The sequence below is a fragment of the Pristiophorus japonicus genome, chromosome 2 (assembly GCF_044704955.1).
Source record: "Pristiophorus japonicus isolate sPriJap1 chromosome 2, sPriJap1.hap1, whole genome shotgun sequence".
In the NCBI taxonomy this organism is placed as follows: Eukaryota; Metazoa; Chordata; class Chondrichthyes; family Pristiophoridae; genus Pristiophorus; species Pristiophorus japonicus.
Genome location: NC_091978.1, coordinates 220342564 through 220359030, shown reverse-complemented (window position 1 = coordinate 220359030; position 16467 = coordinate 220342564). Strand labels below are relative to the sequence as shown.

Below are 16467 nucleotides of genomic sequence, written 5' to 3'. Positions count from 1 at the left end.
CTGCCAATTGTGGCCTCTCATTGCTGCCATAATCAGTGAAACCGCCCACCCCCTACACCAAGCTCCAATCTTGAGCCCTGATCGCTCCTTCCTAATTGCCGGGCTCCAACTTCCCCACCCCCGAACCCCTCCCACCCCACCCCCCCACCCCTCCCCCAACCAAGCACCGATCTCTCCTGATTGCCAGGAACTGTTCCCAATGTCAATCTGACCAGCTTCCATGTGGAAAATGGAAGAAGAAAACGATCATGAAGTTCTGCTGTTAATATTGGCAGGACCTTGCATCCTGGGGCTCTCCAGTTTCACCCGTTACTGAGCTCCCGCTACCTCCCCATAAATGTCAGGGCCATTATGGAAGCTTAGTTTTTTGTGCAATTATTTCCTGCTGGATTTGTATGTATTTAGGGTCTCAGTTGACTCAGTTATTGTATCATTAAGCACTGGACAGATTTGAAGTGCTCACGGTTTCTATTCGTGCCTCCATTCAGCCCTCCACCAGATGGGTTCTCTGTTAGATGAGCTCATCAGGTTTTCATAACCAATATAGATAGAACAGCCCTGGGATACTGCACACTGGTTAGACATTCATGAAGGTATAACGGCATTTGACAACATTTTGTAATCAACACACATCTGGATATATTTTGCAAGGTCTCACAAGAGGGACAGTTGAATCAAGGAAATAGCTGTGGTTGCATCGAGCAAGAGAGGCAGATGGATCAAGGATATAGTTGTGGTTCGGTCTAGTATAAGAGGCAGATGGATCAAGATGACGTTGTGACCACGTCCAGTATGAAAGACAGATGCATATAGAGTATAGTTCTACCACTACCTTTTCTCTCTCTACATCAGACCACATTGGGTTCTGGATGATCAGTGGCCATTACCCTATGGTGATCGAGGTATTGTTGAGAAATAACCTATTTAAAGACTATTTCAATATTGTACCTCACACATTCTTATCAAACAAGTTAAAAAATTGCTCCTTGTCTGATTGAGTCCTGATTGATGGGAAAGAGATAGTATACATTAAGTCTACTATAAATTTATGTCCTTGCTTATACTTGTTGAATTATTATTGACTTAAAGGCACAGGGGGCGAAATTGCATATTGCCTGTTTGGGGGCAGTAACCTTCGTGAGACGAGACTCCCTGTGTCCGGTACTGAAGTCCTGCCCCATTTGGGTTACCGTGCCCGAGAGGAAGTGGAGTGCAATGTCAGGTGCTCCACTTCCTCTTGGAATTGGGTTTGGGGCGCTTACCCGATGCAAGTCATAGCGCTAAGCGGCCTCTCCTCATCATGCTGACGCAATCACAGGGCCCTCCCCTTGCGTTAAAGGGGAGGGCACGCAGCGAGCGCTGCAATGGTTTGAGGGGCCTCCACTAGGCTACAGGGGATGCGGGGTGCTGTGGCCACAGCCCAGCACCGAAGCAAAGTGCCGGGCTGCACCATCGTGGCATGGACCCCGCAGAAATATTTGCAGAGGCCAGACCGGTAGGTTGGGCAAAAATTTAAAATGGCGCTGCGCACCTCCCCTTTAACTTTCACCCCACAAGCGGAATGCGGCCCGGGTTGTAACCCACGAGGCTGGCGCTGACATCACCTGTGGCTGCCTCATGGGGTGTTGCCCAATTTCCACCATGGGGTGAAAACGGCTCACTGCTCCCAGTGATGACATCACTGCCGGAGATGCAATGGCCTGGGGCACTTCCAGTGGGAGTGGGATGCTACTGGTTTTGCGCCTCCGCCAATTCCCGTGCAATTTCGCGGGAGCCGGTAATGCCCCCTGCCCGGCCCGGGCAAAAACACATTTGTCGCCCCTCCCCGGAGGTGCTAACAGGAGGAGCACAGCATGCCAATTTCACCCCAACAGTGTTTTAAAATTATTTCAAACTGATTAGAAGGTAAAAATACTTGCAATATAGATAACAAAAGGTAAAACAGCACTTTCTGTTTTCCAACACTTATCATGTCTCTCACAATTGCCTCCAAACACTTTGGGGGTGAAATTGGGCTTGATAGGGCCATTTTTTGTGCACTACAAGTCTCCTTAGGGTTCCACAGTTGAACATGCGTTAAGCACCATGAAGGACACCTGACCAGTGCTATTTAAAGGGATCATCAATTACTTATAGGTTAGTTGCTGGTTTCTTTCTTCTGATGGTTGCTACAATTCTACACATTTTTGGTGCTTTCACGGTTGTTTTAAGTTTCAAAAGTCTACAGGGAGTACTGTGGCAGGAGCTAAAGTACTTTTTGCTGACTTCAAGGCTTCTGCACAAAGCAGTTGCTTCCAGACATGCATGCAGTTGTAGGCATTCCCCTTGGAATTGAGCATGACTGGGAGAATGAACAGAGGCCACGCAGAGCAGGACAAGCTGCTAGAAGAGGAAGGAGGAGTATGGGGGAGAAGGACTTTCAGCAGGAGACCATATCTGTCCAGAGTGTTCAGGGACCTCAGCGATGACCAATGTTTGAAACGTCTGTGTTTCACTAAGCAGGCCATCACTGAAATCTGCCAACTGCTGCAGGTACAACACCAACCTCAGAGCAGGGCAAGGACCGCATTGCCAGTGGCTGTGAAGGTGACCAATGCTATGAACTTTTATGTGTCTGGATCCTTCCGGACTGCTGCTGGAGAAATAAGCAACATGTCCCAGTTTTCCGTGCACTGCTGCATAAAGGCACTGAGGCTCTCTATTTAAACGGAGGATAGTTTTATTTCATTCCCTCTTGCCAGAGAGAAACAGTCAGAGGAAACACAAGGATTTGCAAGGATTGCAGATTTCCCCATGATGCAAAGTGCTATTGACTGCATGCACATTACTTTGTGTGTGCTGCATATCTACTCTGCCAAGTACTGGAACCAAAAAAGATTCTACTCACTCAATGTGCAGTTGGTGTGTGACCATAGGGAACACACCATGCAAATCAATGCCCCGTATCTTGACAGCAGTCATGATGCGTTCATTCTGCGCCAGTCCATTGTGCCAACTGTATTCCAGCCACCTTGGCAACCAAAGAGTGGCTACTGGATGACAAATGCTATCCGCTGATGACATGGCTCATGACTACAGTTCTCAACCCATGCACACGTACGCAGCATGCATACAATGAGAGCCATGTTGTCACGAGAAATCTGATAGAGCAGACCATTGGCATCCTGAAGCAATGATTCTGCTGCCCGGACTGCTCTGGAGGAGCCCTGCAGAACTCGGCTGAGTGTGTCTCAAGATTTGTGGTGGTATGTTGCATGCTGCATAACAGTGGATCATGAGGGGACAGCCCTTGCCATCACTTATCAGATGAGAAGCTGAGAAGCAGGAGCACAAGGATGAGTAGAAGGAGGAGGAAGAGGAGGACGAGAAAGAGAAGGTGGAAGAGGAGGAAGAGGAAGAGATGCTGCAACCTAATCAGTCCCTTTGTGCCTGGGCTATACGTGAAGAACCAATTCAAGTATGATATTATTAACATAAGAATATAAGAAATAGGAACAGGAATAGGCCATACGGCCCCTCAAGCTGCTCCGCCATTCAATAAGATCATGGCTGATCTGATCATGGACTCAGCTCCACTTCCCTGCCCACTCCCCATAACCCCTTATCATTTAAGAAACTGTCTATTTCTGTCTTAAATTTATTCAATGTCCCAGCTTCCACAGCTCTCTGAGGCAGCGCATTCCACAGATTTACAATCCTCTGAGAGAAGAAATTCCTCCTCATCTCTGTTTTAAATTGGTGGCCTCTTATTTTAAGATCATGCCCTCTAGTTCTAGTCTCCCCCATCAGTGGAAACATCCTCTCTGCATCCACCTTGTCAAGCCCCCTCATAATCTTGTACGTTTCGATAAGATCACCTCTCATTCTTCTGAATTCCAATGAGTAGAGGCCCAACCTACTCAACCTTTCCTCATAAGTCAACCCCTCATCTCCGGAATTAACCTAGTGAACCTTCTCTGAACTGCCTCCAAAGCAAGTATATCCTTTCTTAAATATGGAAACCAAAACTGCACGCAGTATTCCAGGTGTGGTCTCACCAATACTCTGTATAGCTGTAGCAAGACTTCCCTGCTTTTATACTCCATCCCCTTTGCAATGAAGGCCAAGATTCCATTGGGCTTCCTAATCATTTGCTGTACCTGCATACTATCCTTTTGCATTTCATGCACAAGTACCACCAGGTCCCACAGTACTGCAGCACTTTGCAATCTTTCTCCATTTAAATACTAACTTGCTCTTTGATTTTTTTTCTGCCAAAGTGCATGACCTCACACTTTCCAACATTATACTCCATCTGCCAAATTTTTGCCCACTCACTTAGCCTGTCTACGTCCTTTTGCAGATTTTTTGTGTCCTCCTCACACATTGCTTTTCCTCCCATCTTTGTATCGTCAACAAACTTGGCTACGTTACACTCAGTTCCTTTTTCCAAGTCGTTAATATAGATTGTAAATAGTTGGGGTCCCAGCATTGATCCCTGCGGCACCCCACTAGTTACTGGTTGCCAACCAGAGAATGAACCATTTATCCCGACTCTCTGTTTTCTGTTAGTTTGGCAATCCTCTACCCATGCTTATATATTACCCCAACCCTGTGAACTTTTATCTTGTGCAGTAACCTTTTATGTGGCACCTTGTCAAATGCCTTCTGGAAGTCCAAATATAACACATCCACTGGTTCCCTTTGATCCACCCTGTTCATTACATCCTCAAAGAATTCCAACTAATTTGTCAAACATGACTTCCCCTTCATAAATCCATGCTGACTCTGCCTGACCGAATTTTGCTTTTCCAAATGTCTTGCTACTGCTTCTTTAATAATGGACCCCAACATTTTCCCAACCACAGATGTTAGGCTAACTGGTCTATAGTTTCTTGCTTTTTGTCTGTCTCCTTTTTTAAATAGGGGCATTACATTTGCAGTTTTCCAATCTGCTGGGACCTCCCCAGAATCCAGGGAATTTTGGTAAATTACAACCAGTGCATTCACAATCCCTGCTGCTACTTCTCTTAAGACCCTAGGATGCAAGCCTTCAGGTCCAGGGGATTTATCTGCCTTTAGTCCCATTATCTTACTGAGTACCACCTACATAGTGATTGTGATTGTGTTAAGTTCCTCCCCCTATAGCCCCTTGACTATCCACTGTTGGGATATTGTTAGTGTCCTCTACCGTAAAGACTGATACAAAATATTTGTTCAGAGTTTCCGCCATCTCCATGTTCCCCTTTACTAATTCCCCGGTCTCATCCTCTAATGGACCAACATTTACTTTAGCCACTCATTTCATTTTTATATACCTATAGAAACTCTTGCTATCTGTTTTTATATTTTGTGCTAGTTTACTTTCATAGTCTATCTTCCCTTTCTTAATAATTTTTTTAGTTATTCTTTGCTGGCTTTTAAAAGCTTCCCAGTCTTGTATTCTCTCACTAGTTTTGACCACTTTATATGCCCTTGGTTTTAATTGGATATCGTCCTTTCTTTCTTTAGTTAGCCACGGATGGCTCTCTTTTCTCTTACACCCTTTCCTCTTACTGGAATATATTTTTCTTGAGAGTTGTGAAATATCTCCTTAAATGTACATCACTGTTCATCAACCGTCCTACACTTTAATATATTTTCCCTGTCCACTTTACCCAACTCTGCCCTCATATCTTCATAGTTTCCTTTATTTATTGAGCTTAGTACTCGGGTTAGAGATCCAACTTTCTCACCCTTCATCTGAATTTGAAATTCAACCATGCTATGATCACTCATTCCAAGAGGATCCTTTACTAGGAGATTGTTTATTAATCCTGTCTCATTACACAGGACCAGATCTAAGATAGCCTGCCCCCTGGTTGGTTCCGTTACATACTGCTCAAGGAACCTGTGCCTTATGCACTCTATGAACTCCTCCTCAAGGCTACCCAGACCAATTTGATTTGTCCAACCAAAATGGAGGTTAAAATCACCCATGATTATTGCTGTTCCCTTTTTACAAGCCCCCACTATTTCCTGGTTTATGCTCCAACCAATAGAGTTGCTACTGTTAGAGAGCCTATAGATTATGCCCACCAGTGACTTTTTCCCTTTATTATTCCTTATCTCCATTCAAACTGTTTCAACATCCTGATCATTTGAGCCAATATCGTTTCTCACTATCGCGGTGATTCCATCCTTTATCAATAGAGCTACCCCACCTCCTTTTCCTTTCTGTCTGTCCTTCCGGATTGTCAAATACCCCTGAATATTTAATTCCCAGTCCTGGTCACCTTGCAACCACGTCTCTGTAATGGCTATCAGATCATACCCATTTGTCTCAATTTGTGCCAAGAACTTATCCATTTTGTTACAAATGCTACGTGCATTTAGACAAAGTTCCTTTAAATTTGTTTTTTTACCCTTTTGTCCTGCTTGTTTCCTCTCTCCTTCAAACTCACTTTCTTTATTTTTGCTTTCTAATTCCAGCTTTACTCCCCTCCCTACTGAATCTATTTTCAGGTTCCCATCCCCCTGCCAAGCTAGTTTATACCCTCCCCAACAGCACTAGCAAACCCCACCGCGGGGATATTGGTCCCGGCTCTGTTGAGGTGCAACCTGTCCGGCTTGTACAGGTCTCACCTCCCCCAGAAGCGGTCCCAATGCCTCAGGAAACTAAAGCCCTCCCGCCTGTACCATCTCTCCAGCCACGTATTCATCTGCTCTATCCTCCTATTTCTGTACTCACTAGCTCGTGACACCAGGAATATCCTTAACCCCAATTCCCCATTCACCACAGTCCCACACTCCATGCCTTTTCTCTGTCACTGACCATTACAACGTCTTCTTGGCCACAATGCAAAAAATAAAAGCTAACACAAAATACACATTCCAAACCAAATTTATAAATTAAATCATGCCATATTGCATACAAAATTAAACTAATCACCCTTGTGCATTCCCTTTGTGCCTGTGTTCCGTGTGCCTTTATCTGTTCAAGTGCACCTACGAAGTGTTAGCCAGTAGCTACAGCACGACCTTGAACAGCTCTAGACCTAGAAGGCCTATTTCAGTATGGGCGGCAGCAGTCTGGGTTGGCTGACTGACAGGCAACAGCACGGCAGTGGCGGAGCGGCAATGGTGAGAGGACGAATGCTGACAGAGGACAGCAGGTTCGTGCTCCATGGATCTGCTGCCACTCCCTGGGGCGACACCTCAGCAATCCTAGTAATTTGTTGGAAGACAGATTGCTGAACTGCTGTGACACACTGAAAGCCCCTTTGAACATTGGAATCCACAGCCATGATGGCAGCAATCTGACATTCCACTGCAGCACTCAGATGTTGGGCAGAAGCTGCTTGTGAAGTTGAAACATCAGCCATCAGACTCTGCATCATGGTTGATTCCACAAATGTGCTGATAGAGTCGGCCACCAGTTCCATACTGGAAAGGATGTGCTTCAAGCTCTGCCTAAAGCCCTATGCCAAGTTGGTGCTGGACTCCTTCATGCTCCTTGACATTGACTGCAGGCTTTCTGTCAGACTTTCCAATGCAATTAGCATTTTGTTGTGTACACCCATCATCCATTTCATGTAGTCTGGCCTATCGAAGTCATCATCAGAGTCCTTTGCAGAACTCGAGAGCAACCACGCCCTCCAGCAAGCTGGCACTGGCACTATCCTTGTCCCCTGGCTGCCGTGCATTTGTGCCTGGTGTTTCATCATGTGGCAATCATGATGTCCTCTAAGATCCTCACAGTATCGGTATCTGAGCTAGTCGCTGTGAGTAAGAAATTGAGTGATCCTCACTCATCAACAGGTTGCGCAGTTCTTGGGTATCTGAAACGAGAAAGGCACAAGGGTAAGATTGTGATGAGGGGAGAGGAGAAAATAAGAAGTGTATGCATACACCATCTGCAGCTTGTAAATTAGAAAAGAGTTTGGGATGAGGGAGAAGTGGGATGTGAGAAGATACCAGCATCTTCAATGGATTCAACTCTGCCAATGACCATAGCCTCAGCAATGGCCCTTCACCTAATGACCAACATTGTCTCCTCCATTGGGGTTAGGACATGCAGCAGAATCTCTTCCGTTACTTCTCTGGTTGTGCCCTATTTACTCCTACAAGAGAGAGGGAGGTGTGTCAGTGAGTGTCGTGCAATTTGTTTGGGTGATTTGGCTGTCATGGTTGAATAGCTGGTAGTGTGTGCAAGATGTGAGTGTGAGGCTTGCAACAGTGCTAAGTGTGTGAAGATGAGGTGAAGCATATGAATGTTAGATTTGAGTCCTGATTGATGGAGATTTTTGGTCGATGAGTGATGTGGTGAATTGAACAGTCACTGAGGCTAGTGGTGCAGTTGGTAGGATATGGCATTTGAGGATGCATTCATTGACCTTGATCACCCGTGTGAGGCCATTAAACTTCTTCCGGCACTGCATCCAGGGCCTCTAGGCTATATTGCTTGCATTGACAGCCATTATCTTATTAAATGGCGGCGCAGGCTCGATGGGCCAAATGGCCTTCTCCTGCTCCTATTTCTTACTTTCTTATGTTCCCATTGTATTCTGAGCATTTGTCTGGAGGGCATCCTGGCCCCTGTGGTTACAACACACCTTTCCTCGTTTCCACCTCCTCCACCAAGACCTCCACTGCAGCATCTGAAAACCTTGGTGCATGCACTTTTCCATTGTCGGCCATTGTTGATTGTTGCATAGCACTATTCCCAATGATATCAGCACCTCCAGCAGCCACAATACACTTTCACTTTAAGAGGTCCAGGCTAGCTTTAAGCAGTGAAGGCTAGCTTTAAATAGTGCTAGTAAGTAACAATATTGGGCCTCCTACTGATGTGTGCAGCTAATGAATTGTGCAGTTAGTGCTGGTTGCACGCAGAAATCATTATAATGAAGAGCCAGCACAAAGTTGGCACACTGCCTGCTTTACACTGAATTGGCGCGGGGTAAGCGCACATTGCGATCCCTGTATCCGTTTTCAGGGGCTATCGAATTTAGCCCCCTCAGTATCATTTTAGTTACTTTAATGTGCAGTGACTGTTGTTACATAGACAAAGTAGTTATTTTGCACACAAGATCCCACAAAAAGCTATGAATGATGTGTTTTTTTGGTGATATCAGTCGAGGAAAGAAATTTGCCTGGGAAACCAAAGAATACCCTACTCTTCTTTGAATAATACTTCTTCAGATCTTTAATATCTACCTGAACTACAATAGCAGGGAGCTAGCATCTTGGATTTAGTCTTATCTGAAGGATGGGGCCTTGAACAATATGGCACTCCCTGGGGGTAATTTTAACTCTTGGTGATAGTGTAAAATAGCCAATATCGGGTTAGCCACCCGTTATATAATCTCTCCCAATATCGCCTGTTTTACCCTATTGCCTCGAATTAAAATTACCCCCAGATTATGTGCTCAGTTCCTGGAGTAGGTCTTGAACCTACTGATTGAAAATGCTACTAGTGAGCCAAACTGAAACTGAAAAAGGAATTGAGATGGCTAGGTGTTCATAATAAAAACCACATTGTACAGTAGAATTACTAAATTAATATTCCTGAGCACTCCTATTCCCAGGATTGGACAGTGATGACCATATTAAAAAACCTCTCTACTTGTCCTTAATTGCAAATTAATTATTAGCAATAATGACCAGGTCATGTCTAATGGGAGGGTATCAGTAACATGGTACAAGTATTGTACTCCTCGTCCTCATAAGTCTTTAAGTCATAGCACTATATTTGTGGCACCCTCAAAGCCTCCCTAATAAAGTGCGACATTCCCACTGACACCTGGGAGTCCCTGGCCAAAGAACGCCCCAAGTGGAAAAAATGCATCCGGGAGGGTGCTAAGCACTTCAAGTCTCAATGCCGAGAGCGTACAGAAATCAGGCGCAGGCAGCGGGAAGGGCATGTGGCAAACCAGTCCCACCCAACCCTTCCCTCAACGACTATCTGTCCCACCTGTGACAGAGTCTGTGGCTCTCGTATTGGACTGTTTAGCCACCAAAGAACTCACTTCAGGAGTGTCCATGATGATGATATATTTGTGACTTAACTTTGCTTCACACATGTGCGCATTGTATTTGGAGATAGGGCCTGTACACACCACATTGTAGTGCACAAAATGTTTCATACCCAATGCATAAGTTGTGGCGGGGTGACTGTGTGTTACATATGTTTTTGATGTTGGTAACTAAATATCATTTCTAAACAGTATCTACCGGGGGAATTGTACTGCACGTTTTGAGCATTTACAAAGTAGCTTCTGCTTTGCAGTGAGGAAATATGTACATGATAACTTCAGCACCTTCCACCAGGTTAAATTTAACCAGAAGTAGTATGCAGTCACCTTCACTGGCTGCAAAGCAATTTTTGCCTGGGGACTTCTTAAACATTGAAGTCTTAGCAAATAACTAAATATATTATCAGTACCATTACATTGAATTGTCATTTGAATGCCACTGAGTAGAGCTCTCTGCAAGTATGTAAGCACATGTGTATGGCTCTGCTTTGATTCACTAAATAGCAATTTGGATCCAATAGTATTCAATATTATCACTTCAATACCATTTACTTTTCTGATGGCTAACTTAGTTTACCCAGTGAATAACTGAGGTGCACAGATCAGGAAGGTGCCAGATTCAAATCCCTATCAGTGCTGATCTCATTTGGAGCAAGTGGTAGGTGCAATATGATTGCTCTATTAGGCTGCTGCCTTAGGAGGGGACAATTGGTTACTATTCACACTCCTGATCGCTGTCTCCTGACCCCTGCTGAAACTTCTATATATATGCATCAGATGAGGAGATGATCAGGCTAATTGAAGACCACCATAGTTAAATAATCTGTCACACTCATTGTCAAGGTCCACACATGAATAATAGTCACTTGGGTGAAGTATCACATGGCGACCAGTGTCCGTCAATACCTCAACAGATAGTCATCGGGGGAAATGTTTGGACTTTAGGTTGTTGGCGGGGGGAGCTTTAGCCACTGGGAGAGCATAATGGAAATTCAGGCATGCACAAATGGATGGAAGATTACCCCTAATGAGTTAATGTCTCCTGCAGAGGAGAAGAGGGAAGAACATTAATGGAGAGAAATTGGTGAGAAAAAACAATACCTATGGCATAACAGCACCATAAAAGCTTCCATAGCAAATTTTTGAAATGTATTGCATTTAATAATTTTGTATAATTATTTCAATATTTTTTAGAAGTTATTTCCTCTTCAATTTCAATCAATTTTTTCCCTTTTACAATATTGCACAATATAATTATGTTTTGTTTTGAAACCACTTAGTGGCATTGAAGCAGTTGTCAGGTCACATTTGAAACTAAAGAAGAGGGTATCAGTCAGCATTCAGTGACACAGGATGACCTAATCTAATCTGATCGCTCAGTGTCACTGACAGGCAGACTAAATTTGATAGGAACATCACCAGTCCCCAGGCACATGCTCACAGTCTTACAAATGCTGTGCAACCTAATTATAACAAACCATGTTATTACAAACCTCTCACTATCACCAACTATTCCTGTGCTCTTGGGAGATGCTGCATTATACCCAGCAGAGGAACTCCAACCTCAGTGAAATAAGTACTGATAAGGAATGCCTTGCTGGTCCCATAAACAATGTAGTACTGAAGTTTAACTGCATTTTATTTAACAAACACTAATCTAATTTTTAGCTCCAAACTGGCTTAAAAGAATAATCCGGTATCACTAAACTACAGTTTTCTCAGGGTAATTTTGAACACTGCCTAGTAATAACTTCAATTTTCTCATTGAAATAATCATTATTTGCAACAGTTGACAGAATTCCTTTGAAAAATCACCTGTTAAAATAAGGATTTTGGATCCTTCACTGTGCAGATTGGGCTTCAGCAAAATATATAAATATCAGTTAGTCTATAGTTGCACCTGTTCTGGGTGGAGAAATGAGCAAGAGTGCCTGCTGACACTGAACACCCTAGTTTGGGGATGGAGTTCAGAGAAATTAGAAGAAAGTCCCATGTAATTCCACATAGTGCAACTCATGTGCACCACTGGTAATAATCATGAAGAATTCTGCAGCCCAGGTTGTCCCAGCCTCTCAATTGAAGGACAATGTGGTCCGACCGATGGTATATATAGCTAGATATAAGGTCAGAGTAATGGTGTGTATTACAGGGTATAGTGAAACTGTACTGCACATCTTGCATTGTTGCAGCAATGTAAAAATGACAATACAATTATAGCCAAAACAATGGCAGTTTAGCTTTTTGTGACTGGGGTGACATAACTTCAAGTTTAAAAATGATCTAGGTAGCTAATGTTAGAAACAGCTGTCTGTCCCATTTTTTCTAGCAGTAGAAATTTCATCAGTAGTTGCAGTTCATTGAGTTTTGTGCATGAGTTTAATTATAAATGTACAGATATCTCTTTTGGTGGAAGGAGGGACTGTACAGTTCAGTGCTTCCGTTCGTATCACATAAAAGAATATGCCCACCTCAAAAAATAATTATAGTGTAACTGCAGTGATAACGTACAAAGGCTGCACAACTAAAATTGATACACAGCATCTCACCAGTTAGGAAACAGAGCCACTGAAATGCATTTGTAATCATTAGTACAGTCCTCATACATATTTGTATCTAAAGTGAACAAAACTTTTATTATGACGCACGCATTTTAACTTCTTTAAAATGTTGGGAACTGGAAGGAAAACTGAAAGATGAAGTGTCTCCAAACACCCACAGAACCTCTCCCATGATTGTGTTGAAATTTCAGATGGCGCCGATGTTTTCCTGATTTCGATCAGACCAAAGTCAACTTTGAAGGAAATGAGGCTTAGCCTCCAGGGACCTTGCTTGTAACACTTGGAATAGGAAGTCCAACCTTATACAGTGAGCATTTGAAACAACTCTGCTGTGCACTTATCAAAGATGTAAATCAGTAGATTGATTGGCATGGCACAATGAATAATTGAGAAGCATGCAGCTGAAGTAATATTATAGTGAAAATGAAAGTATCTTTCATTATATAATTGGTAGTTGCGAAACATTTCCAATGTTTAATTGATTGTAATTTCTAATATTTGTTTTTAAACTTAAATCTGCCATTTTTTATATTTACTTTACATTAAAAGAGGAATTTCAGGCTGTACAAGCTCTGTTTAGAACAGGAGAGCTGAGTGCTTTTGGGATCAAACGCATTTGGTGGGCAAAGTGAATTATTTTGAGATTATTTTATTTTTCTTATATTTCCAGTTCTGTCTAAAACAAGTATGTAATCGGCAGAAGAGAAATAAATAATTCAAAGAGCGAGGTGTGACTTGTCTTTCTGTGAGCATTCCTGGCTCTATCCAATCTTATGGTAAAAATCAGCAATGATGCAGCCTAACAGATGAAGGGAATGTGAAAGTTAAGATGGATGAGGGATAAAAGTCCTCTTTTAATGAAAAAACAGGTGAGTCCCCTTTTTCCCCATAATTAACATCAACAACTTGCATTTATATAGCACCTTTAAGATGGAAAAATATTAAGAAAGGTGCTTAATAATTAGAAACCCACTAACAAAATTACATTTTCTAAATGCATGTGTCAATGCTGTGGATTCCGATCACTTTGCTAGCATTAATTATTGAAAAGTACAAGAATTTTCACAATTTTATTAAAAGAAGAATCTCAGGCTCTACAGGATTGATTTTCTGATTGGTGGTAATGATCTCAGTGGTGGAAAATAGATGAGCACAGAGTGTAACATTGGAATGGATCCATTTTACTGGATGCCCACTCGTAATGGAGACTGGGGGTAATTTTCACCTACATCAGCTGGGCACTTGTATTCATTCAAGATTGCAATCGGAATCCAATGATGGTGTAGGATCCTGATTTGCATATTTAATTAATTCTGTTGCTCATTTACAGCCTGGCCTGAAAATTGCACCAGGTGGGCCATGAGCGTCCATGGATCAACTGAGGAGCCCCGTCAGCCCCCATCCCTGATTCTCAACTGCCGGATGCCCATTTTTCAGGCAAGAAATTGGTGGCCAATAGTTGAAAATCATCCTCTCTTGTTTTTTTAATCGATTACTTCACTTCTGGAACTTTTTTTTTTGCAGGACCTGAATTCTTTTTCCCCCAATGGCATTAATTCTGATATGTATTGCAATAATAGTTATGATTTCCAGTTTCTTTTTTTTACTTCCCCCCCCCCCACCCGATTTTCTTTTCTTCTCTTCTGAAGGCACTGCCCCTTGTTGGAATATAGATACACAGGAATTGTCAGCACTCTGTTATCTTGCCCAACTAACCATTCTTCATGTGTAAGACAGTGAGCGTTAGCAGGCCATGTGAATACTGAGGGAAACATATTCACTCCTGATTCTCGCCTGATGTACGCATGTGAGTACTTCCCAACTCAATAGCAGTCAGGACTTCCGCGATCGGTAGGCACTGGAGGGACTGGAGTGCATCATCGACACCCAGAACCACATTTTTATTTAAATTGATAAGTCTCCTTTAAATTATTTGTAATTTACAGTTTATAGTTTGTGCCTTTTTAAAGGGGGGCACTTGTCAACTCTTTGCAAACCTTTATTTCAGGAATGCTCATTAAATAAAGAAATTCTAATGAATTTAAAACAGAAGTTGGTTTTGCTTCAGAAACATCAATCCTGATATTTTCTTCTGAGATTTGCTGGTTCTATTCTTTTCAATCTAATCATAGCCAGAAAATCACCCGCAATGGCTTCTCTTCCCACTCCCGCAAAGTTCCCTCTGGTGTCCCCCAAGGATCTATCCTTGGCCCCCTCCTATTTCTCATCTATATGCTGCCCTTTGGCGACATCATCCGAAAACATGAACTCAGTTTCCACATGTACGCTGATGACAGCCAGTTCTACTCACCACCACTTCCCTCGACCTCTCCAGGATCTCTAAATTGTCAGACTGCTTGTCCGACATCCTCGATGAGCAGAAATTTTCTCCAATTAAATATTGGGAAGACCGAAGTCATTGTCTTTGGTACCCGCCACAAACAGCATTCTCTAGCCACCAACTCCAACCCTCTCCCAATATCTGTCTGAGGCTAAACCAGACTGTTTGCAATGTAGGTGTCATATTTGACCCTGAATGAGCTCCTGGCCACACCGCCTATTTCTACCTCCTTAACATTGCCCGTCTTCACCCCTTCCTCAGCTCATCTGCTGCTGAAACCCTACCTACCACTTTGACCAAACTTTTGGCCATCTGCCGTAATTTCTTCGTACGTGGTTCAGTGTCAAATGTTTTAATTTTTTTGTCTTAGAACTCTCCTGTGAAGCACCTTGGGACGTTTTATTATGTTAAAGGCACTATATAAATAGAAGTTGTTGTTAACCAAATTTATAGAACTGTTGTCTGTAAATGTGCTGACAAATATGTTAAAACATATGCATAAACAGCAATATCAAGGGAGTGAAATTCAAGTTCAGCAGGGGTGCAATACAGGCGATAGCAGATCGGTCGCTTGTTATACCCCACCTGATTTTCCTTTCAAATGACTTCGATGACAGGAAAACTGGGTTGGGTGTACAAGAGGCATCCGATCCATTACTATCTGTTACCCCCAAACACTAACTTTTCAATAATAAAATGCAGTTTATTTTTATTTAAGGGTTAATTGATCAAGCCTGTCCTGACAGAACAAACTAAAGTATAACTTCCCTTCAGGGTTTAGAAAGCCAGGGTTGACTAAAGAGACTAAGGCCCCTATTTTCGGCATGATTGTGAGCCGTTTTTTGGCGTCCAAACGTTTTTGGCGTGAAATACTCACTTTCCAACTTCGGATGCCGGTGCCGACCATGTGCGGCAGTTTAAAAATACTTGCCACAGACACGAGTTAAAACGGGATTGAGCGCAGTTTTTCTGGACTTAATCGATTTTGGTGGTCCACGATTTTTTTCAGCGTGGTGCACACTGCCCAAAAGACCCTCAAGTTAAGGAAGCAGCGTGGGGCACAAGAGGACAGGAGCAAGGCAATAAGAATACATGATAAAATACCTTTTCTTTTCACACGGAACTCTTTTTGGAGCAAGGGAAGAAGATTTCCGGGCCGAAAGCACTGCTCCCCATGCTGCAATCCCGGACCGAAAGGACTGCTTCCCACCGGTTGGACCTGCTGCAACCCTGGGCCGAATGGCTCTCCGCTTAGTTCCGCTCCCCCTGCAAGTTGAAGTTCGGGAGCGGGAGAGCCATTCGGCTCGGGATTGCAGCGGGTCCAGCGGGTGGCGGGATGGGGGAACAGTGGCCGCGGGTCCAGCCGGGGGAAGAGGTCCTTTGTCGCCCTTTCGGCAGTGGTGGGGTACCAACCTTTCGGGGGAGCGGGCTTCAGCTTGATTCAGTGTCTCTGGTTGAACTGGCAACTTCAGCTTTTCACACATGCACAGAGAGTTTTTAGCGCTGACTTGAAGCTCTGCCCACCAAACAGCACTGCACCAAATTCAAATATTTCTTTGGCGAAAGTCCCGAT

At 43.4% G+C, this 16467-nt stretch overlaps 1 protein-coding gene across 1 annotated transcript in view; it reads right to left on the bottom strand.

Moving 5' to 3' along the window:
• LOC139233167 (cytokine-dependent hematopoietic cell linker-like) overlaps positions 1-16075 on the bottom strand; it is a 190060-nt gene extending 173985 nt beyond the window's left edge. The window contains exon 1 of the mRNA XM_070863766.1: positions 15999-16075. The gene's annotated coding sequence lies outside the window, so the exon portion shown is untranslated. The remainder of the gene's footprint in view (positions 1-15998) is intronic.
• Between the last annotated feature and the right edge of the window lie 392 nt (positions 16076-16467).